The sequence below is a fragment of the Panulirus ornatus genome, chromosome 18 (genome assembly GCF_036320965.1).
Source record: "Panulirus ornatus isolate Po-2019 chromosome 18, ASM3632096v1, whole genome shotgun sequence".
Lineage (NCBI taxonomy): Eukaryota > Metazoa > Arthropoda > Malacostraca > Decapoda > Palinuridae > Panulirus > Panulirus ornatus.
The window spans coordinates 1,077,853-1,102,658 of record NC_092241.1 but is presented as its reverse complement, the minus strand read 5'-3'; the positions used below and the strand labels follow the sequence as shown (position 1 = coordinate 1,102,658).

The following is a 24,806-nucleotide window of genomic DNA, read 5'->3' as shown; positions in this document are numbered from 1 at the left end:
ACATAAATCTACAAGCTCTTCACCATTTCCATTTACAACACTGAACATTCCATGTATACCAATTATTCCCTCAACTGCCACATTACTCACCTTTGCATTCAAATCACCCATCACTATAACCCAGTCTTGTGCATCAAAACCAATAACACACTCATCCAGCTGCTCCCAAAACACTTGCCTCTCATGATCTTTCTTCTCATGCCCAGGTGCACATGCACCAATAATCACCCATCTCTCTCTATCAACTTTCAGTTTTACCCATATTAATCAAGAATTTACTTTCTTACATTCTATCACATACTCCCACAACTCCTGTTTCAGGAGTACTGCTACTCCTTCCCTTGCTCTTGTCCTCTCACTAACCCCTGACTTTACTCCCAAGACATTCCAAAACCACTCTTCCCCTTTACCCTTGAGCTTCATTTCACTCAGAGCCAAAACATCCAGGGTCCTTTCCTCAAACAAACTACCAATCTCTCCTTTTTTCACATCTTCGTTACATCCACACACATTTAGACACCCCAATCTGAGTCTTTGAGGAAGATGAGCACTCCCCACGTGACTCCTTCTGTTTCCCATTTTTAGAAAGTTAAAATACATATATATATATATATATATATATATATATATATATATATATATGTATATATTTTTTTTTTTTTTTTTTGCTTTGTCGCTGTCTCCCGCGTTTGCGACGTAGCGCAAATATATATATATATATACATATATATATATATATATATATATATATATATATATATATATATATATATATATATATAATTGCAGTGGAATTTATTAAAAAAGGGGGTGACTGTATTGTCGACTGGTTGGTAAGGTTATTTAATGTATGTATGACTCATGGTGAGGTGCCTGAGGATTGGCCGAATGCGTGCATAGTGCCATTGTACAAAGGCAAAGGGGATAAGAGTGAGTGCTCAAATTACATAGGTATAAGTTTGTTGAATATTCCTGGTAAATTATATGGGAGGGTATTGATTGAGAGGGTGAAGGCATGTACAGAGCATCAGATTGGGGAAGAGCAGTGTGGTTTCAGAAGTGGTAGAGGATGTGTGGATTGGGAGTTTGCTTTGAAGAATGTATGTGAGAAATACTTAGAAAAGTTAATGGATTTGTATGTAGCATTTATGGATCTGGAGAAGGCATTTGATAAGAGTTGATAGAGATGCTCTGTGGAAGGTATTAAGAATATATGGTGTGGGTGGCAAGTTGTTAGAAGAAGTGAAAAGTTTTTATCGAGGATGTAAGGCATGTGGACGTGTAGGAAGAGAGGAAAGTGATTGGTTCTCAGTGAATGTAGGTTTGCGGCAGGGGTGTGTGATGTCTCCATGCTTGTTTAATTTGTTTATGGATAGGGTTGTTAGGGAGGTGAATGTAAGAGTTTTGGAAAGAGGGGCAAGAATGAAGTCTGTTGTGGATGAGAGAGCTTGGGAAGTGAGTCAGTTGTTGTTCGCTGATGATACAACGCTGGTGGCTGATTCATGTGAGAAACTGCAGAAGCTGGTGACTGAGTTTGGTAAAGTGTGTGAAAGAAGGAAGTTAAGAGTAAATGTGAATAAGAGCAAGGTTATTAGGTACAGTAGGGTTGAGGGTCAAGTCAAGTGGGAGGTAAGTTTGAATGGAGAAAAACTGTAGGAAGTAAAGTGTTTTAGATATCTGGGAGTGGATCTGGCAGCGGATGGAACCATGGAAGCGGAAGTGAATCATAGGGTGGGGGAGGGGGCAAAAATCCTGGGAGCCTTGAAGAATGTGTGGAAGTCGAGAACATTATCTCGGAAAGCAAAAATGGCTATGTTTGAAGGAATAGTGATTCCAACAATGTTGTATGGTTGCGAGGCATGGGCTATGGATAGAGTTTTGCGCAGGACGGTGGATGTGCTGGAAATGAGATGTTTGAGGACAATGTGTGGTGTGAGGTTGTTTGATCGAGTAAGTAATGTAAGGGTAAGAGAGATGTGTAGAAATAAAAAGAGCGTGGTTGAGAGAGCAGAAGAGGGTGTTTTGAAATGGTTTGGGCACATGGAGAGAATGAGTGAGGAAAGATTGACCAAGAGGATATATGTGTCGGAGGTGGAGGGAAGGAGGAGAAGTGGGAGACCAAATTGGAAGTGGAAAGATGGAGTGAAAAAGATTTTGAGTGATCGGGGCCTGAACATGCAGGAGGGTGAAAGGCGGGCAAGGAATAGAGTGAATTGGATCGATGTGGTATACCGGGGTTGACGTGCTGTCAGTGGATTGAATCAGGGCATGTGAAGCGTCTGGGGTAAACCACGGAAAGCTGTGTGGGGCCTGGATGTGGAAAGGGAGCTCTGGTTTCGGGCATTATTGCATAGAAGCTAGAGACTTGAGTGTGAACGAATGAGGCCTTTGTTGTTATTTCCTAGCGCTACCCCGCACACATGAGGGGGTAAGGCGATGGTATTCCATGTGTGGGTAGGTGGCGATGGTAATGAATAAAGGCAGACAGTGTTAATTGTGTGCATGGGTATATATGTATGTGGCTGTGTGAGTATATATATGTGTACATTGAGATGTATAGGTACGTATATTTGCGTGTGTGGATATGTGTGTATATACATGTGTATGGGGGTGGGTTGGGCCATTTCTCTGACCTGTTTCCTTGCGCTACCTCGCAAACGCGGGAGACAGCGACAAAGGAAAATAAATGAATAATTATATATAATATATATATATATATATATATATATATATATATATATATATATATATATATATATATATATATATATATATATATTATCCCTGGGGATAGGGGATTAAGAATACATCCCACGTATTCCCTGCGTGTCGTAGAAGGCGACTAAAAGGGGAGGGAGCGGAGGGCTGGAAATCCTCCCCTCTCTTTTTTTTTTCTTTTTTTTTTTTTTTTTTTTTTTCAAAAAGAAGGAACAGAGGGGGCCAGGTGAGGATATTCCAAAGAAGGCCCAGTCCTCTGTTCTTAACGCTACCTCGCTATCGCGGGAAATGGCGAATAGTATGAAAAAAAAAAAAAATATATATATATATATATATATATATATATATATATATATATATATATATATATATATATATATATATATATATATATTATCCCTGGGGATAGGGGAGAAAGAATACTTCCCACGTATTCCCTGCGTGTCGTAGAAGGCGACTAAAAGAGAAGGGAGCGGGGGACTGGAGATCCTCCCCTCTCGTTTTTTTTTTTATTTTTTTCCCAAAAGAAGGAACAGAGAAGGGGGCCAGGTGAGGATATTCCCTCAAAGGCCCAGTCCTCTGTTCTTAGCGCTACCTCGCTAATGCGGGAAATGGCGAATAGTATGAAAAAAAAAAATATATATATATATATATATATATATATATATATATATACTTTCCGGCATGTTGGGTGACTCTATTTTTTTTTTTTTCTTTCTTTTGGCTTTGTCGCTGTCTCCTGCGTTTGCGAGGTAGCGCAAGGAAACAGACGAAAGAAATGGCCTAACCCACCCCCATACACATGTATATACATACGACCACACACGCAAATATACATACCTACACAGCTTTCCATGGTTTACCCAAGACGCTTCACATGCCCTGATTCAATCCACTGACAGCACGTCAACCCCGGTATACCACATCGATCCAATTCACTCTATTCCTTGCCCTCCTTTCACCCTCCTGCATGTTCAGGCCCCGATCACACAAAATCTTTTTCACTCCATCTTTCCACCTCCAATTTGGTCTCCCTCTTCTCCTCGTTCCCTCCACCTCCGACACATATATCCTCTTGGTCAATCTTTCCTCACTCATTCTCTCCATGTGCCCAAACCATTTCAAAACACCCTCTTCTGCTCTCTCAACCACGCTCTTTTTATTTCCACACATCTCTCTTACCCTTACGTTACTTACTCGATCAAACCACCTCACACCACAAATTGTCCTCAAACATCTCATTTCCAGCACATCCATCCTCCTGCGCACAACCCTATCCATAGCCCATGCCTCGCAACCATACAACATTGTTGGAACCACTATTCCTTCAAACATACCCATTTTTGCTTTCCGAGATAATGTTCTCGACTTCCACACATTCTTCAAGGCTCCCTGGATTTTCGCCCCCTTCCCCACCCTATGATCCACTTCCGCTTCCATGGTTCCATCCGCTGTCAGATCCACTCCCAGATATCTAAAACACTTTACTTCCTCCAATTTTTCTCCATTCAAACTTACCTCCCAATTGACTTGACCCTCAACCCTACTGTACCTAATAACCTTGCTCTTATTCACATTTACTCTTAACTTTCTTCTTTCACACACTTTACCAAACTCAGTCACCAGCTTCTGCAATTTCTCACATGAATCAGCCACCAGCGCTGTACCATCAGCGAACAACAACTGGCTCACTTCCCAAGCTCTCTCATCCCCAACAGACTTCATACTTACCCCTCTTTCCAAAATTCTTGCATTTACCTCCCTAACAACCCAATCCATAAACAAATTAAACAACCATGGAGACATCACACACCCCTGCCGCAAACCTACATTCACTGAGAACGTATGTAAGTAGGAGAGATGGCCAGAGAGCGTTATTGGATTACGTGTTAATTGACAGGCGCGTGTAAGAGAGACTTTTGGATGTTAATGTGCTGAGAGGTACAACTGGAGCGATGTCTGATCATTATCTTGTGGAGGCTAAGGTATGGGTTTTCAGAAAAGAAGAGTGAATGTTGGGGTGAAGAGGGTGGTGAGAGTAAGTGAGCTTGGGAAGGAGACTTGTGTGAGGAAGTACCAGGAGAGACTGAGTACAGAATGGAAAAAGGTGAGAATAATGGAAGTAAGGGGAGTGGGGGAGGAATGGGATGTATTTAGGGAATCAGTGATGGATTGCACAAAAGATGCTTGTGGCATGAGAAGAGTGGGAGGTGGGTTGATTAGAAAGGGTAGTGAGTGGTGGGATGAAGAAGTAAGATTATTAGTGAAAGAGAAGAGAGAGGCTTTTGGACGATTTTCGCAGGGAAAAAATGCAATTGAGTGGGAGATGTATAAAAGAAAGAGACAGGAGGTCAAGAGAAAGGTGCAAGAGGTGAAAAAGAGGGCAAATGAGAGTTGGGGTGAGAGAGTATCATTAAATTTTAGGGAGAATAAAAAGATGTTTTGGAAGGAGGTAAATAAAGTGCGTAAGGAGCAAATAGGAGTTTCAGTGAAGGGCGCTAATGGGGAGGTGATAACAAGTAGTGGGGATGTGAGAAGGAGATAGAGTGAGTATTTTGAAGGTTTGTTGAATGTGTTTGATGATAGAGTGGCAGATATAGGGTGTTTTGGTCGAGGTGGTGTACAAAGTGAGAGGGTTAGGGAAAATTATTTGGTAAACAGAAAAGAGGTAGTAAAAGCTTTGCAGAAGATGAAAGCCGGCAATGCAGCAGGTTTGGATGGTATTGCAGTGGAATTTATTAAAAAAAAGGGGGTGACTGTATTATTGACTGGTTGGTAAGGTTATTTAATGTATGTATGACTCATGGTGAGGTGCCTGAGGATTGGCGGAATGCGTGCATAGTGCCATTGTACAAAGGCAAAGGGGATAAGAGTGAGTGCTCAAATTACAGAGGTATAAGTTTGTTGAGTATTCCTGGTAAATTATATGGGAGGGTATTGATTGAGAGGGTGAAGGCATGTACAGAGCATCAGATTGGGGAAGAGCAGTGTGGTTTCAGAAGTGGTAGAGGATGTGTGGGTCAGGTGTTTGCTTTGAAGAATGTATGTGAGAAATACTTAGAAAAGCAAATGGATTTGTATGTAGCATTTATGGATCTGGAGAGGGCATATGATAGAGTTGATAGAGATGCTCTGAGGAAGATATTAAGAATATATGGTGTGGGAGGTAAGTTGTTAGAAGCAGTGAAAAGTTTTTATCGAGGATGTAAGGCATGTGTACGTGTAGGAAGAGAGGAAAGTGATTGGTCTATTTATATATTTACTTATTATACTTAGTCGCTGTCTCCTGCGGTAGCAAGGTAGTTTAAGGAAATAGAGGAAAGAGTGGCCCAACCAATCTACATTTTTTTTTTCTTTTTTTTTTTTGCCGGTCTCCCGCGTTTGCGAGGTAGCGCAAGGAAACAGACGAAAGAAATGGCCCAACCCACCCCCATACACATGCCTTGATTCAATCCACTGACAGCACGTCAACCCCGGTATACCATATCGCTCCAATTCACTCTATTCTTTGCCCTCCTTTCACCCTCCTGCATGTTCAGGCCCCGACCACACAAAATCTTTTTCACTCCATCTTTCCACCTCCGATTTGGTCTCCCTCTTCTCCTCGTTCCCTCCACCTCCGACACATATATCCTCTTGGTCAATCTTTCCTCACTCATTCTCTCCATGTGACCAAACCATTTCAAAACACCCTCTTCTGCTCTCTCAACCACGCTCTTTTTATTTCCACACATCTCTCTTACCCTTACGTTACTTACTCGATCAAACCACCTCACACCACACATTGTCCTCAAACATCTCATTTCCAGCACATCCATCCTCCTGTGCACAACTCTATCCATAGTCCATGCCTCGCAACCATACAACATTGTTGGAACCACTATTCCTTCAAACATACCCATTTTTGCTTTCCGAGATAATGTTCTCGACTTCCACACATTCTTCAAGGCTCCCAGAATTTTCGCCCCCTCCCCCACCCTATGATCCACTTCCGCTTCCATGGTTCCATCCGCTGCCAGATCCACTCCCAGATATCTAAAACACTTCACTTCCTCCAGTTTTTCTCCATTCAAACTCACCTCCCAATTGAATTGACCCTCAACCCTACTGTACCTAATAACCTTGCTCTTATTCATATCTACTCTTAACTTTCTTCTTTCACACACTTTACCAAACTCAGTCACCAGCTTCTGCAGTTTCTCACATGAATCAGCCACCAGCGCTGTATCATCAGCGAACAACAACTGACTCACTTCCCAAGCTCTCTCATCCCCAACAGACTTCATACTTGCCCCTCTTTCCAAAACTCTTGCATTCACCTCCCTAACAACCCCATCCATAAACAAATTAAACAACAATGGAGACATCACACACCCCTGCTGCAAACCTACATTCACTGAGAACCAATCACTTTCCTCTCTTCCTACACATACACATGCCTTACATCCTCGATAAAAACTTTTCACTGCTTCTAACAACTTGCCTCCCACACCATATATTCTTAATACCTTCCACAGAGCATCTCTATCAACTCTATCATATGCCTTCTCCAGATCCATAAATGCTACATACAAATCCATTTGCTTTTCTAAGTATTTCTCACATACATTCTTCAAAGCAAACACCTGATCCACACATCCTCTACCACTTCTGAAACCACACTGCTCTTCCCCAATCTGATGCTCTGTACATGCCTTCACCCTCTCAATCAATACCCTCCCATATAATTTGCCAGGAATACTCAACAAACTTATACCTCTGTAATTTGAGCACTCACTCTTATCCCCTTTGCCTTTGTACAATGGCACTATGCACGCATTCCGCCAATCCTCAGGCACCTCACCATGAGTCATACATACATTAAATAACCTTACCAACCAGTCAACAATACAGTCACCCCCTTTTTTAAGAAATTCCACTGCAATACCATCCAAACCTGCTGCCTTGCCGGCTTTCATCTTCCGCAAAGCTTTTACTACCTCTTCTCTGTTTACCAACTCATTTTCCCTAACCCTCGCACTTTGCACACCACCTCGACCAAAACACCCGATATCTGCCACTCTATCATCAAACACATTCAACAAACCTTCAAAATACTCACTCCATCTCCTTCTCACATCACCACTACTTGTTATCACCTCCCCATTTGCGCCCTTCACTGAAGTTCCCATTTGCTCCCTTGTCTTACGCACTTTATTTACCTCCTTCCAGAACATCTTTTTATTCTCCCTAAAATTTCATGATACTCTCTCACCCCAACTCTCATTTGCCCTTTTTTTCACCTCTTGCACCTTTCTCTTGACCTCCTGTCTCTTTCTTTTATACATCTCCCACTCAATTTCATTTTTTCCCTGCAAAAATCGTCCAAATGCCTCTCTCTTCTCTTTCACTAATACTCTTACTTCTTCATCCCACCACTCACTACCCTTTCTAATCAACCCACCTCCCACTCTTCTTATGCCACAAGCATCTTTTGCGCAATCCATCACTGATTCCCTAAATACATCCCATTCCTCCCCCACTCCCCTTACTTCCATTGTTCTCACCTTTTTCCATTCTGTACTCAGTCTCTCCTGGTACTTCCTCACACAAGTCTCCTTCCCAAGCTCACTTACTCTCACCACCCTCTTCACCCCAACATTCACTCTTCTTTTCTGAAAACCCATACAAATCTTCACCTTAGCCTCCACACGATAATGATCAGACATCCCTCCAGTTGCACCTCTCAGCACATTAACATCCAAAAGTCTCTCTTTCGCGCACCTGTCAATTAACACGTAATCCAATAACGCTCTCTGGCCATCTCTCCTACTTACATAAGTATACTTATGTATATCTCGCACATATAATACATACCTATACATTTCAACATGTACATATATATACATACACAGTCATATACATATACACACGTACATAAATCATACTTGCTGCCTTTATTCATTCCCATTGCCACCCCGCCACACAGGAAATGACAACCCCCATCAACATTTGTGCGAGATAGCGCTAGGAAAGACAACAAAGGCCACATTCGTTCACACTCAGTCTCTACCTGTCATGTATAATGCACTGAAACCACAGCTCTCTTTCCACATACAGGCCCCACACAACTTTCCATGGTTTACCCCAGATGCTTCACATGCCCTGGTTCAATCCATTGACAGCATATCAACCCTGGTATACCATATCGTTCCAATTCACTCTATCCCTAGCACGCCTTTCACCCTCCTGCATATTCAGGCCAAGATCGCTCAAAATCTTTTTCTCTCCATCTTTCCACCTCCAATTTGGTCTCCCACTTCTCCTCATTCCCTCCACCTCTGACACATATAACCTCTTTGTCAATCTTTCCTCACTCATTCTTGCCATGTTACCAAACTTTTTCAAAACACCCTCTTCTGCTCTCTCAACCAAACTCTTTTTATTACCACACATCTCTCTTACCCTTTCATTCCTTATTCGATCAAACCACCTCACACCACATGTTGTCCTCAAACAACTCATTTCCAGCACATCTACCCTCCTCTGCACAACTCTATCTATAGCCCACGCCTTACAACCATATAACATTGTTGGAACCACTATTCCTTCAAATATACCCATTTTTGCTTTCCGAGATAATGTCCTCGCCTTCCACACATTTTTCAATGCTCCCAGAATTTCTGCCCCCTCCCCCACCCTGTGACTCACTTCAGCTTCCATGGTTCCATCCAGAGCCAAATCCACTCCCAGATATCTAAAACACTTCACTTCCTCCAGTTTTTCTCCATTCAAACTTACCTCCCAATTGACTTGTCCCTCAACCCTACTGTACCTGATAACCTTGCTCTTATTCACAATCACTCTCAGCTTTGTTCTTTCAAACACTTTACCAAACTCAGTCACCAGCTTCTGCAGTTTCTCACATGAATCAGCCACCAGCGTTGTTATCATCAGCGAACAACAACTGACTCACTTCCCAAGCTCTCTCATCCACAACAGACTGCATGCTTGCATCTCTTTCCAAAACTCTTGCATTCACCTACCTAACAACCCCATCCATAAACAAATTAAACAACCATGGAGACATCACACACCCCTGCCGCAAACCTACATTCACTGAGAACCAATCACTTTCCTCTCTTCCTACACTTACACAAGCCTTACATCCTCGATTAAAGCTTTTCACTGCTTCCAACAACTTGCCCCCCACACCATATATCCTTAATACCTTCCACATAGCATCTCTATGAACTCTATCATATGCCTTCTCCAGATCCATAAATGCTACATACAAATCCATTTGCTTTTCTAAGTATTTCTCACATACATTCTTCAAAGCAAACACCTGATCAATACATCCTCCACCACTTTCGAAACCACACTGCTCTTCCCCAATCTGATGCTCTGTACATCCCTTCACCCTCTCAATCAATACTCTCCCATATAATTTAACAGGAATACTCAACAAACTTATACCTCTGTAATTTGAGCTCTCACTTTTACCTACTTTGCCTTTGTACAATGGCACTATGCAAGAGTTCCTCCAATCCTCAGGCATCTCACCATGAGTCATATATACATCAAATAGCCTTACCAACCAGTGAACAATACAATCACCCCCTCTTTTAATACATTCCACTGCAATATCATTCAAGCCCGCTGCCTTGCCGGCTTTCATCTTCCGCAAAGCTTTTACTACCTCTTCTCTTTTTACCAAATCATTCTCCCTAACCCTCTCACTTTGCACACCACCTTGACCAAAACACCCTATATCTGCCACTTTATCATAAAACACATTCTACAAACCTTCAAAATACTCATTCCATCTCCTTCTCACAGCACCACTACTTGTTATCACCTCTCCATTAGCCCCCTTCACTGAAGTTCCTATTTGTTCCCTTGTCTTATGCACTTCATTTACCTCCTCCCAAAACGTCTTTTTATTCTCCCTAAAATTTAATGATACTCTCTCACCCCCAACTCTCATCTGCCCTCTTTTTCACCTCTTGCACCTTTCTCTTGACCTCCTGCCTCTTTCTTTTATACATCTCACACTCATTTGCATTATTTCCCTGCAAAAATCATCCAAATGCCTCTCTCTTCTCTTTCGCTAATAATCTTACTTCTTCATCCCACCACTCACTACCCTTTCTAATCTACCCACCTCCCATGCATCTCATGCCACAAGCATCTTTTGCGCAAACCATCACTGCTTCCCTGAATACATCCCATTCCTCCCCCACTCCCCTTACGTCCTTTGTTCTCACCTTTTTCCATTCTGTACTCAGTCTCTCCTGGTACTTCCTCACACAAATCTCCTTCCCAGGCTCACTTACTCTCACCACTCTCTTCACCCCAACATTCTCTCTTCCTTTCTGAAAACCTCTGCAAATATCCATCCAAAAGTCTCTCTTCTGCGCGCCTATCAATTAACACGTAATCCAATAACGCTCTCTGGCCATCTCTCATACTTACATACGTATACTCATGTACATCTCTCTTTTTAAACCAGGTATTCCCAATCACCAGTCCTTTTTCAGCACATAAATCTACAAGCTCTTCACCATTTCCATTTACAGCACTGAACACTCCATGTACACCAATTATTCCCTCAACTACCACATTACTCATCTTTGCATTCAAATCACCCATCACTATAACCCGGTCTCATGCATGAAAACTACTAACACACTCACTCAGCTGCTCCAAAAACACTTGCCTCTCATGATATTTCTTCTCATGCCCAGGTGCATATGCCCCAATAATCACCCATCTCTCTCCATCTACTTTCAGGTTTTTTTTTTGGTTTTTTTTTTTTTTTTTGCTGCTGTCTCCCGCGTTTGCGAGGTAGCGCAAGGAAACAGACGAAAGAAATGGCCCAACCCACCCACATACACATGTATATACATACGTGCACACATGCAAATATACATACCTACACAGCTTTAAATGGTTTACCCCAGACGCTTCACATGCCCTGATTCAATCCACTGACAGCACGTCAACCATGGTATACCACATCGATCCAATTCACTCTATTCCTTGCCCTCCTTTCACCCTCCTGCATGTTCAGGCCCCGATCACACAAAATCTTTTTCACTCCATCTTTCTACCTCCAATTTGGTCTCCCACTTCTCCTCGTTCCCTCCACCTCCGACACATATCCTCTTGGTCAATCTTTCCGCACTCATTCTCTCCATGTGCCCAAACCACTGCAAAACACCCTCTTCTGCTCTCTCAACCACGCTCTTTTTATTTCCACACATCTCTCTTACCCTTACGTTACTTACTCCATCAAACCACCTCACACCACATATTGTCCTCAAACATCTCATTTCCAGCACATCCATCCTCCTGCGCACAACTCTATCCATAGCCCACGCCTCGCAACCATACAACATTGTTGGAACCACTATTCCTTCAAACATACCCATTTTTGCTTTCCGAGATAATGTTCTCGACTTCCACACATTCTTCAAGGCTCCCAGAATTTTCGCCCCCTCCCCCACCCTATGATCCACTTCTGCTTCCATGGTTCCATCCGCTGCCAGATCCACTCCCAGATATCTAAAACACTTTACTTCCTCCAGTTTTTCTCCATTCAAACTTACCTCCCAATTGACTTGACCCTCAACCCTACTGTACCTAATAACCTTACTCTTATTCACATTTACTCTTAACTTTCTTCTTTCACACACTTTACCAAACTCAGTCACCAGCTTCTGCAGTTTCTCACATGAATCAGCCACCAGCGCTGTATCATCAGCGAACAACAACTGACTCACTTCCCAAGCTCTCTCATCCACAACAGACTTCATACTTGCCCCTCTTTCGAAAACTCTTGCATTCACCTCCCTAACAACCCCATCCATAAACTAATTAAACAACCATGGAGACATCACACACCCATGCCGCAAACCTACATTCACTGAGAACCAATCACTTTCCTCTCTTCCTACACGTACACATGCCTTACATCCTCGATAAAAACTTTTCACTGCTTCTAACAACTTGCCTCCCACACCATATATCCTTAATACCTTCCACAGAGCATCTCTATCAACTCTATCATATGCCTTCTCCAGATCCATAAATGCTACATACAAATCCATTTGCTTTTCTAAGTATTTCTCACATACATTCTTCAAAGCAAACACCTGATCCACACATCCTCTACCACTTCTGAAACCACACTGCTCTTCCCCAATCTGATGCTCTGTACATGCCTTCACCCTCTCAATCAATACCCTCCCATATAATTTACCAGGAATACTCAACAAACTTATACCTCTGTAATTTGAGCACTCACTCTTATCCCCTTTGCCACTGTACAATGGCACTATGCACGCATTCCGCCAATCCTCAGGCACCTCACCATGAGTCATACATACATTAAATAACCTTACCAACCAGTCAATAATACAGTCACCCCCTTTTTTAACAAATTCCACTGCAATACCATCCAAACCTGCTGCCTTGCCGGCTTTCATCTTCCGCAAAGCTTTTACTACCTCTTCTCTGTTTACCAAATCATTTTCCCTAACCCTCTCACTTTGCACACCACCTCGACCAAAACACCCTATATCTGCCACTCTATCATCAAACTTTCAGTTTTACCCATATCAATCTAGAGTTTACTTTCTTACACTCTATTACATACTCCCACCACTCCTGTTTCAGGAGTAGCACTACTCCTTCCCTTGCTCTTGTCCTCTCACTAACCCCTGACTTTACTCCCAAACCATTCTTCCCCTTTACCCTTGAGTATCGTTTCACTCAGAGCCAAAGCATCCAGGTTCCTTTCCTCAAACATACAACCTATCTCTCCTTTTTTCTAGTCTTGGTTACATCCACACACATTTAGACACCCCAATCTGAGCCTTTTTCACTCCAACTTTCCACTTGGTCTCCCACTTCTCCTCGTTCCCTACACCTCAGACACATATATCCTCTTTGCCAATGTTTACTTATTCATTCTCTCCATGTGACCAAACCATTTCAAAACACCCTCCTCTGCTCTCTCAACCACACTTTTTTTATTACCACACATCTCTCTTACCCTTTCATTACTCGATCAAACCACCTCCCACCACATATTGTCCTCAAACATCTCATTTCCAGCACATCCACCCTCCTCCACACAACTCTATTTATAGCCCACACCTCACAGCCATATAACATTGTTGGAACCACTATTCCTTCAAACATACCCATTTTTGCTTTCAAAGATAACGTTCTTGACTTCCACACATTTTCCAATGCTCCCAGAACTTTCGCCCCCTCCCCCACTCTATGATAATATATATATAAATATATTATCCCTGGGGATATGGGAGAACGAACACTTCCCACATATTCCCTGCATGTCATAGAAGGCAATTAAATGGGGTGTCAGCAGGCTGGCTGGAAATCCCCCCTTCAGTATTTACTTTTCCAAAAGAAGGAAGAGAAAAAGTAGCCAAGTAAGGATTTTCCCCTCTAAGGCTCATTCGTCTGCTCCTGACTCTACCTCCCTCCTCTGGGAGATGGCAATCATGTATGAAAAAAATTAATTCTACCTCAGCATTTCCAGCATGTTGTCAAAGGCAACTAAAGGGGCAAAAGTGGGAAGGCTGGAAACCCTCCCCTTCTAGTATTTCAATTTCTAAAAGAGGAAACATGAAGGAATCAAGCAGGGAGTGCTCATCCTCTTCAAAGGATCAGCTTCAGGTGTCTGAATGTGTATGGATGTGACCAAGAAAGGAGAGACAGGTGGCAAGTTTGAGGAAAGAAACATGGATGATCTGGCTCTGAGTGAAATGAAGCTCAAGGGTAAAGGGGATGAATGGTTTTGAGATGTCTTGGGAGTAGTCAGGGGTTGATGAGAGGACAAGAGCTAAGGAAGGAGTAATACTACTCCTGAAGCAAGGATTGTGTGAATGTACGATTGAGTGTAAGGAATTCTAAACTGATGTGGGTAAAACAGAAAGTGGATGATGAGAAATGGATGATTATTGGTGCTTATGCACCTAGTCATGAGAAGATCATGAGAGGCAAGTGTCTTGAAAGCAGCTGAGTGAATGAGTCAGCAGGTTTGGTGCAAGAGACCAGTATTAGTAATGGGTCATCTATTAGTAATGTGGCTGTTGAGGACATGATTGGTGTGCATAAGGTATTCAGTATTATGAATGGATATGGTGAAGAGCTTGTGAAGTTGCGGGCAGAAAAAAGACTGGTGATTGGGAATACCTGGTTTAAAAAGAGAGATATACACAAGTATACATATGTGTATAGGAAAGACTGGTCAGTGGGCATTATAAGATTATGTATTAACTGATAAACATGTAAAACAGAGACTTTTGGATGTAAATGTGGTGGGATCTCTGATCACTGTCCTTTGAAGGCGAGGGTGAAGATCTGTAGAGGATTTTGAAAAAGAGGAGACAATGTCTGGGAAAGGAGAGTGATGAGTAAGTGAGCTTGGAAAGGAGACTTGTGTGAAGAAATGCCAGGAGACTGAGAGTACAATGGCAAAAAGTGAGGGCAAGTGAAGAGAACGGAGTGAGTGAGGAATAGGATATAATTAGGGAAACTGTTGGCATGTGCAAGAGATGCATGTGGCATGCAAAAGTTGGGGGGTGGGCAGATTAGAAAGGGTACTGAATGGTGGGATGAAGAAGGAGAGTTCCCGGTATAAGATAAAAAAAAGAGGGTTCAAGCAGTACTTGCAAGAAAGGAGTGCAAATGATTGGGAGATATATGAGAAATGGTTAGGAGATAAAGAGGAAGGTGCAGGGGTTGAAAGAGGGCAAATGAGTGTTGGGGTGAAAGAGTATCATTAAACTTGAGGGAGAATTAAAAGATGTTTTGAAAGGAAGTAAATAATGTGCAAAAGACAAGAGAACAAATGAGAACATAGGTGAAGGGCGCAAAAGGGGAAATGACAACAGGTAGTGATGAAGTGAGGAGGAGATAGAGCATTTTGAATGGTTGAATGTATGTGATGACAGAGTGAAAGATCTAGGGTATTTTGGTTAGAGTTGTGTGCATAGTGAGAGAGTCAGGGAGAGTGGTTTGGTGAAGAGAGGAGATGAAAGCTTTGCAGAAGATAAAATCCAGCAAGGCAGAGGGAAAGGAAGACACTGCAATTAAATTTACCAAGAAAGGGGGTGATTGTGTTGCTGACTGGTTGTTAAGGATATTCAGTGTATATATGGATCATGGTGAAGTGCCTGAGGATTGGTAGAATGCATGTATAATGCCATTATATAAAGGTAAAGGGGATAAAGGTGAGTGTTCAAACTACAGAGGCATAAATTTGTTGAGTATACGTGGAAAATTGTATAGGAGGGTATTGACTGAGAGTGTAAAGGCATGTACAGAGCACCAGATTGGGGAGGAGCAGTGTGGTTTAATAAATTGTAGGTTATGTGTGGATCAGGTGTTTGCTTTGAAGAATGTGGCATTGATGGATCTGAGGAAGGTATATGATAGGGATGATAAAGATATTTTGTGGGAGGTCTTAAGAATATATGGTGTGGGAGGTAAGCTACCACAAGCAGTGAGAAGTTTTTTATTAAAGTTGTACGGCATGTGTATGATTAGGAAGAGAGGGGGTGACTGGTTCCAAGTGAAGGTCGTTCTGTGAGAGGGGTGTGAGATGTCACTATAGCTGTTTAATTTGTTTATGGATGGGGTGGTTAACAATGTAAATGAAAGACTTCTGGGAAGAGGGGTGAATATGCACTGTTGGGGATGTGAGGGCTTGGGAAGTGTCATTTGTTTTTTGTCTATGATAAACTGTGGTGGCTGATTCAAGTGAGAAACTGCATAAGTTGGTGACTGAGTTTTGAAGTGTGTGAAAGGAGAAAGTTGAGAGTATATGTGAATAAAAGCAATATTATTAGATTCAACAGGGTTGGGGGACAAGTTAGTTGGAAAGTAAAGTTGAATGGAGATAAACTGGAGGAAGTGAAGTGTTTTAAATGTCTGGGAGTGAACTTGGCAGCAAATGGAACCATGAAAGCAGAAGTGAGTCTTAAGGTGGGGAAGGGGGCGAAGGTTCTGAGGGCAATGAAGAATGTGTGGAAAGAGAGACATTTATCTGGGAGGGCAGAAATGGTTATGTATGAAGGAATAGTAGTTTCAACAATATTATATGGTTGTGCAGCATGGGCTACAGATAGGGTTGTGTGAAGGAGGATGGATGCATTAGAAATGAATGAAGGGACACTGCTGTGCACTGCCACAGGCATGACTGGCCAAAGCAGACTGAATTCTCTGTAGGGATGAACAACATCAAGTGGGAGCCAATGGTGGACCCTGGGAAGGTGGTCATGCCATTACTACATATAAAATGAGGCCTTATGAAACAAAATGTCACAGCTCTAGTTACTTTCCCACCACTGCACATAAAATCAGGCCTCAGGAAACAATGTGTTACAGAGTCTGCAGCCTTCAGGTACCTTCAAGACCTTCCTTAAGCTGTCTGAGGCAAAGGTCAAAGCTGGTGTCTTTGTTGGACCATGGATAAAGAAGATTCTTAAGCGCAAGGAATTCCCCAAGAAGCTCACTAGGAAGGAGAAAGGAGCTTAATACAGCTTTCTCACCTTAGTTCAGGGTCACCTGGGCAATCACAAGGCCAAAAACTGTGTAGCGCTAGTTGAGACTATGGTAAAGAACTATGGCAAAATGGGCAGCAGGATGTCCCTAAAAGTCCATATCCATGACACTCACCTGGATAAATTCAAGAACATGGAAGCGTATTTGAAGGAACAAAGCAAGCGCTTCCAACAGGATATATTGGACTGAACGCCACTACTAATGAATGTATAACAAGAACATGATAGATTACATTTGGGGTCAAATTCGTGAAAGTGACTTACAATACAATCATAAATCTCGAAAAACTACTCACTTCTAAATCTTTTGTGATCACTTTTGTTTAACATTACTGCGTATACATGTTAATTTTGATTCATATGTTGTTTTTCTGACTTTATATGAATAAAAATTTGCAAATCAACCTGTTGTCCAACTGGAATTAAGTAAATTTCAAAATATCACTGTCTGGTCACAAAAGCAAAGTTTGAAGGGAAAAACAGCCTTTTTCTCTACTTTTTACACACAGGTAATTGGGAAATAACACATACTACCCAGGAACATAAATTGTGTTACACATGAAATCACACAGCAAATGATAAACACACCTGAACAAATTTTCAAGTAACTGAATGGAATGACATCATAATATTCACATTCTTTAATATTAACATAAAAATTATAAACTTTGGTTGCTATAGGAATTTAGATGAGGGTTTATTTGGTTGAGCTGACTTTGAGAAGCATTCCCTTAAGTTTTACCAACTCATCACAGCCCATCATTATCTTATTACTGTAATATAATGTTCCCTATCATGTTGGAGCCTAAATCAGTATCAGAAGTCCAGTGACAAGCATTACTTCCAAATCCATGTTATTTTTTTACTGGCGCCTATAAACTGAAACTTTACCATTATTTCATTGATGTTACTGATGAGGGGCAAGTAAGTGAAGGGCCAACTTCATGTTAAAATTACTTTTCGGATGTATAAATAATGTTTTCCGACGGTTATGATGCATTTTGCACAATTCTAACCATTATTCATACCAGAAATAACAACCATTTGATATCCACCCTTTATTCTATGACAATGGAGGGCCCCAATAGGAACAGGGACTTTGAGTAGGAGAAATCACAAAAAATTTTTTTTTATACTACTGAAGGTCAGAATCATTCGAGACATCAAAATCCAACGGAAAAACAAATTTAAACCAAAGCAAATCTAAACTGTATGTCTGAAAGGGTAATAATACAGAAATAACACAAACCAAACGCAATAATAAAGGTGCGAAAATGGATTGTATTGTACAAATACTGTGCGAAATAAACAATCTTCGTTCCTGCCAGAATTTTGAGTTAATTAACCGTATATATACTCACACAAGTTAACTTATTATCAGATATATCTACAGTTAATTAGGTCTTCGGGGTCTGGGGTTGTAGCCAATTCTTTCTTCAATTATTTCTTTTCTAGTCTTTTGTGGTTCCAGGCCAGGGCTTCCCTCCAGTTTGTCTCCCACTCTCTTGGCTTCACTTTCGCCTTTTAGTTTGTTAGCAAGTTCCTGCAGGTCCTCCAGCTTTAACTCAATCTTGGTAGGGTTACGCCTAAGCATTATTATTGCCAAAAGTAATTCGACCTTAATTGTCACTCATAACGATTGAAATCGTCGTGAAAAGTGCGAATCCGGATTCAAAATTGTTTGTTTACATATCCGCCAACATGGCGAATGATGTATGGATGGGATTATGAAATTTAGGCTTATAAGGAAAGCACGGGAGCTTCTTAGGATAATCAACACTTAATATACATTAGAATATACTATCCTAGATATTCATTTCGTTTAGAAAAAAAAAAAAAAAATATATATATATATATATATATATATATATATATATATATATATATATATATATATATATATATAATTTTATTTTTTTTATTATACTTTGTCGCTGTCTCCCGCGTTTGCGAGGTAGCGCAAGGAAACAGACGAAAGAAATGGCCCAACCCCCCCCACCCCCATACACATGTATATACATACGTCCACACACGCAAATATACATACCTACACAGCTTTCCATGGTTTACCCCAGACGCTTCACATGCCCTGATTCAATCCACTGACAGCACGTCAACCCCGGTATACCACATCGCTCCAATTCACTCTATTCCTTGCCCTCCTTTCACCCTCCTGCATGTTCAGGCCCCGATCACACAAAATCCTTTTCACTCCATCCTTCCACCTCCAATTTGGTCTCCCTCTTCTCCTTGTTCCCTCCACCTCCGACACATATATCTTCTTGGTCAATCTCTCCTCACTCATCCTCTCCATGTGCCCAAACCACTTCAAAACACCCTCTTCTGCTCTCTCAACCACGCTCTTTTTATTACCACACATCTCTCTTACCCTTACGATACTCACTCGATCAAACCACCTCACACCACACATTGTCCTCAAACATCTCATTTCCAGCACATCCATCCTCCTGCGCACAACTCTATCCATAGTCCACGCCTCGCAACCATACAACATTGTTGGAACCACTATTACTTCAAACATACCCATTTTTGCTTTCCGAGATAATGTTCTCGACTTCCACACATTTTTCAAGGCTCCCAAAATTTTCGCCCCCTCCCCCACCCTATGATCCACTTCCGCTTCCATGGTTCCATCCGCTGCCAGATCCACTCCCAGATATCTAAAACACTTCACTTCCTCCAGTTTTTCTCCATTCAAACTCACCTCCCAATTGACTTGACCCTCAACCCTACTGTACTTAATAACCTTGCTCTTATTCACATTTACATATATATATTTTTTTTTTCACACTATTTGCCATTTCCCGCGTCAGCGAGGTAGCGTTAAGAACAGAGAACTGGGCCTCAGAGGGAATATCCTCACCTGACCCCCTTCTCTATTCCCTTCTTTGGAAAACCGAAAAAAATGAGAGGGGAGGAAAGGTCTGTGGGAGATGTGTAAAAGAAAGAGACAGGAGATAAAGAGAAAGGTGCAAGAGGTGAAAAAGACCGCAAATGAGAGTTGGGTTCAGAGAGTATCATTAAATTTTAGGGAGAATAAAAACATGTTCTGGAAGGAGGTAAATAAAATGCGTAAGACAAGGGAGCAACTGGGAACTTCAGTAAAGGGCGCAAATGGGAGGTGATAACAAGTAGCGGTGATGTGAGGAGATGGAGTGAGTATTTTGAAGGTTTGTTGAATGTGTTTGATGGTAGAGTGGCAAGTATAGGGTGTTTTGGTCGAGGTGGTGTGCAAAGTGAGAGGGGTAAGGAAAATGATTTGGTAAACAGAGAAGAGGTAGTAAAAGCTTTGCGGAAGATGAAAGCCGGCAAGACAGCAGGTTTGGATGGTATTGCAGTGGAATTTATTAAAAAGGGGGGTGACTGTATTGTTGACTGGTTGGTAAGGTTATTTAATGTATGTATGACTCATGGTGAGGTGCCTGAGGATTGGCGGAATGCGTGCATAGTGCCATTGTACAAAGGCAAAGGGGATAAGAGTGAGTGCTCAAATTACAGAGGTATAAGTTTATTGAGTATTTGAGTGTTCAAATTACAGAGGTATAAGTTTGTTGAGTATTCCTGGTAAATTATATGGGAGGGTATTGATTGAGATGAGGGCATGTACAGAGCATCAGATTGGGGAAGAGCAGTGTGGTTTCAGAAGTGGTAGAGGATGTGTGGATCCGGTGTTTGCTTTGAAGAACGAATGTGAGAAATACTTAGAAAAGCAGATGGATTTCTATGTAGCATTTATGGATCTTGATAAGGCATATGATAGAGTTGATAGAGATGCTCTGTGGAAGGTATTAAGAATATATGGTGTGGGAGGCAAGTTGTTTGAAGCACTGAAAAGTTTTTATCGAGGATGTAAGGCATGTGTACGTGTAGGAAGAGAGGAAAGTGATTGGTTCTCAGTGAATGTAGGTTTGCGGCAGGGATGTGTGATCTCTCCATGGTTATTTAATTTGTTTATGGATGAGGTTGTTAGGGAGGGGAATGCAAGAGTTTTGGAAAGAGAGGCAAGTATGAAGTCTGTTGGGGATGAGAGAGCTTGGGAAGTGAGTCAGTTGTTGTTCGCTGATGATACAGCGCTGGTGGCTGATTCATGTGAGAAACTGCAGAAGCTGGTGACTGAGTTTGGTAAAGTGTGTGAAAGAAGAAAGTTAAGAGTAAATGTGAATAAGAGCAAGGTTATTAGGTACAGTAGGGTTGAGGGTCAAGTCAATTGTGAGGTAAGTTTGAATGGAGAAAAACTGGAGGAAGTAAAGTGTTTTAGATATATGGGAGTGGATCTGGCAGCGGATGGAACCATGGAAGCGAAAGTGAATCATACGGTGGGGGAGGGGGCGAAAATCCTGGGAGCCTTGAGGAATGTGTGGAAGTCGAGAACATTATCTCGGAAAGCAAAAATGGGTATGTTTGAAGGAATAGTGGCCCCAACAATGTTGTATGGTTGCGAGGCGTGGGCTATGGATAGAGTTGTGCGCAGGAGGGTGGATGTGCTGGAAATGAGATGTTTGAGGACAATGTGTGGTGTGAGGTGGTTTGATCGAGTAAGTAATGTAAGGGTAAGAGAGATGTGTGGAAATAAAAAGAGCGTGGTTGAGAGAGCAGAAGAGGGTGTTTTGAAATGGTTTGCGCACATGGAGAGAATGAATAAGGAAAGATTGACCAAGAGGATATATGTGTCGGAGGTGGAGGGAACGAGGAGAAGTGAGAGACGAAATTGAAGGTGGAAAGATGGAGTGAAAAAGATTTTGTGTGACCGGGGCCTGAACATGCAGGAGGGTGAAAGGTGGGCAAGGAATAGAGAGAATTGGATCGATGTGGTATACCGGGGTTGACGTGCTGTTAGTGGATTGAATCAGGGCATGTGAAGCGTCTTGGGTAAACCATGGAAAGTTGTGTGGGGCCTGGATGTGGAAAGGGAGCTGTGGTTTCAGGCATTATTGCATGACAGCTAGAGACTGACTGTGAACGAATGGGGCCTTTTGTTGTCTTTTCCTAGTGCTACCTCGCACACATGAGGGGGGAGGGGGATGGTATTCCATGTGTGGGTAGCTGGCGATGGGAATGATTGTGTGCATGGGTATATATGTATGTGTCTGTGTGTGTATATATATGTATACATTGAGATGTATAGGTATGTATCTTTGCGTGTGTGGACGTGTATGTATATACAGGTGTATGGGGGTGGGTTGGGCCATTTCTTTCGTCTGTTTCCTTGCGCTACCTCCCAAACGCGGGAGACAGCGACATATATATATATATATATATATATATATATATATATATATATATATATATATATATATATATATATATATATATATATATATATATATATATATATATTCTCATGCCACAAGCATCTTTTGCGCAATCCATCACTGATTCCCTAAATACATCCCATTCCTCCCCCACTCCCCTTACTTCCATTGTTCTCACCTTTTTCCATTCTGTACTCAGTCTCTCCTGGTACTTCCTCACACAGGTCTCCTTCCCAAGCTCACTTACTCTCACCACCCTCTTCACCCCAACATTCACTCTTCTTTTCTGAAAACCCATACAAATCTTCACCTTAGCCTCCACAAGATAATGATCAGACATCCCTCCAGTTGCACCTCTCAGCACATTACCATCCAAAAGTCTCTCTTTCGCACGCCTGTCAATTAACACGTAATCCAATAACGCTCTCTGGCCATCTCTCCTACTTACATAAGTATACTTATGTATATCTCGCTTTTTAAACCAGGTATTCCCAATCATCAGTCCTTTTTCAGCACATAAATCTACAAGCTCTTCACCATTTCCATTTACAACACTGAACACCACATGTATACCAATTATTCCCTCAACTGCCACATTACTCACCTTTGCATTCAAATCACCCATCACTATAACCCGGTCTCGTGCATCAAAACCACTAACACACTCATTCAGCTGCTCCCAAAACACTTGCCTCTCATGATCTTTCTTCTCATGCCCAGGTGCATATGCACCAATAAGCACCCACCTCTCTCCATCAACTTTCAGTTTTACCCATATTAGTCGAGAATTTACTTTCTTACATTCTATCACATACTCCCACAACTCCTGTTTCAGGAGTATTGCTACTCCTTCCCTTGCTCTTGTAGTGAGTGGTGGGATGAAGAAGTAAGAGTATTAGTGAAAGAGAAGAGAGAGGCATTTGGACGATTTTTGCAGGGAAAAAATGCAATTGAGTGGGAGATGTATAAAAGAAAGAGACAGGAGGTCAAGAGAAAGGTGCAAGAGGTGAAAAAAAGGGCAAATGAGAGTTGGGGTGAGAGAGTATCATTAAATTTTAGGGAGAATAAAAAGATGTTCTGGAAGGAGGTAAATAAAGTGCGTAAGACAAGGGAACAAATGGGAACTTCAGTGAAGGGCGGAAATGGGGAGGTGATAACAAGTAGTGGTGATGTGAGAAGGAGATGGAGTGAGTATTTTGAAGGTTTGTTGAATGTGTTTGATGATAGAGTGGCAGATATAGGGTGTTTTGGTCGAGGTGGTGTGCAAAGTGAGAGGGTTAGGGAAAATGATTTGGTAAACAGAGAAGAGGTAGTAAAAGCTTTGCGGAAGATGAAAGCCGGCAAGGCAGCAGATTTGGATGGTACTGCAGTGGAATTTATTAAAAAAGGGGGTGACTGTATTGTTGACTGGTTGGTAAGGTTATTTAATGTATGTATGACTCATGGTGAGGTGCCTGAGGATTGGCGGAATGCGTGCATAGTGCCATTGTACAAAGGCAAAGGGGAAAAGAGTGAGTGCTCAAATTACAGAGGTATAAGTTTGATGAGTATTCCTGGTAAATTATATGGGAGGGTATTGATTGAGAGGGTGAAGGCATGTACAGAGGATCAGATTGGGGAAGAGCAGTGTGGTTTCAGAAGTGGTAGAGGATGTGTGGATCAGGTGTTTGCTTTGAAGAATGTATGTGAGACATACTTAGAAAAGAAAATGGATTTGTATGTAGCATTTATGGATCTGGAGAAGGCATATGACAGAGTTGATAGAGATGCTCTGTGGAAGGTATTAAGAATATATGGTGTGGGAGGCAAGTTGTTAGAAGCAGTTAAAAGTTTTTATCGAGGATGTAAGGCATGTGTACGTGTAGGAAGAGAGGAAAGTGATTGGTTCTCAGTGAATGTAGGTTTGCGGCAGGGGTGTGTGATGTCTCCATGGTTGTTTAATGTGTTTATGGATGGGGGTTGTTAGGGAGGTAAATGCAAGAGTTTTCGAAAGAGGGGCAAGTATGAAGTCTGTTGGGGATGAGAGAGCTTGGGAAGTGGGTCAGTTGTTGTTCGCTGATGATACAGCGCTGGTGGCTGATTCATGTGAGAAACTGCAGAAGCTGGTGACTGAGTTTGGTAAAGTGTGTGGAAGAAGAAAGTTAAGAGTAAATGTGAATAAGAGCAAGGTTATTAGGTACAGTAGGGTTGAGGGTCAAGTCAATTGGGAGGTGAGTTTGAATGGAGAAAATCT

The 24,806-nt window shown here is 41.9% G+C and overlaps 1 long non-coding RNA gene across 1 annotated transcript in view; it reads right to left on the bottom strand.

The window, feature by feature from the left end:
- LOC139754952 (uncharacterized) overlaps positions 1 to 18,956 on the bottom strand; it is a 29,850-nt gene extending 10,894 nt beyond the window's left edge. Inside the window, exon 1 of the long non-coding RNA XR_011713987.1 lies at positions 18,662 to 18,956. This is a non-coding gene — a long non-coding RNA (uncharacterized lncRNA). The remainder of the gene's footprint in view (positions 1 to 18,661) is intronic.
- Between the last annotated feature and the right edge of the window lie 5,850 nt (positions 18,957 to 24,806).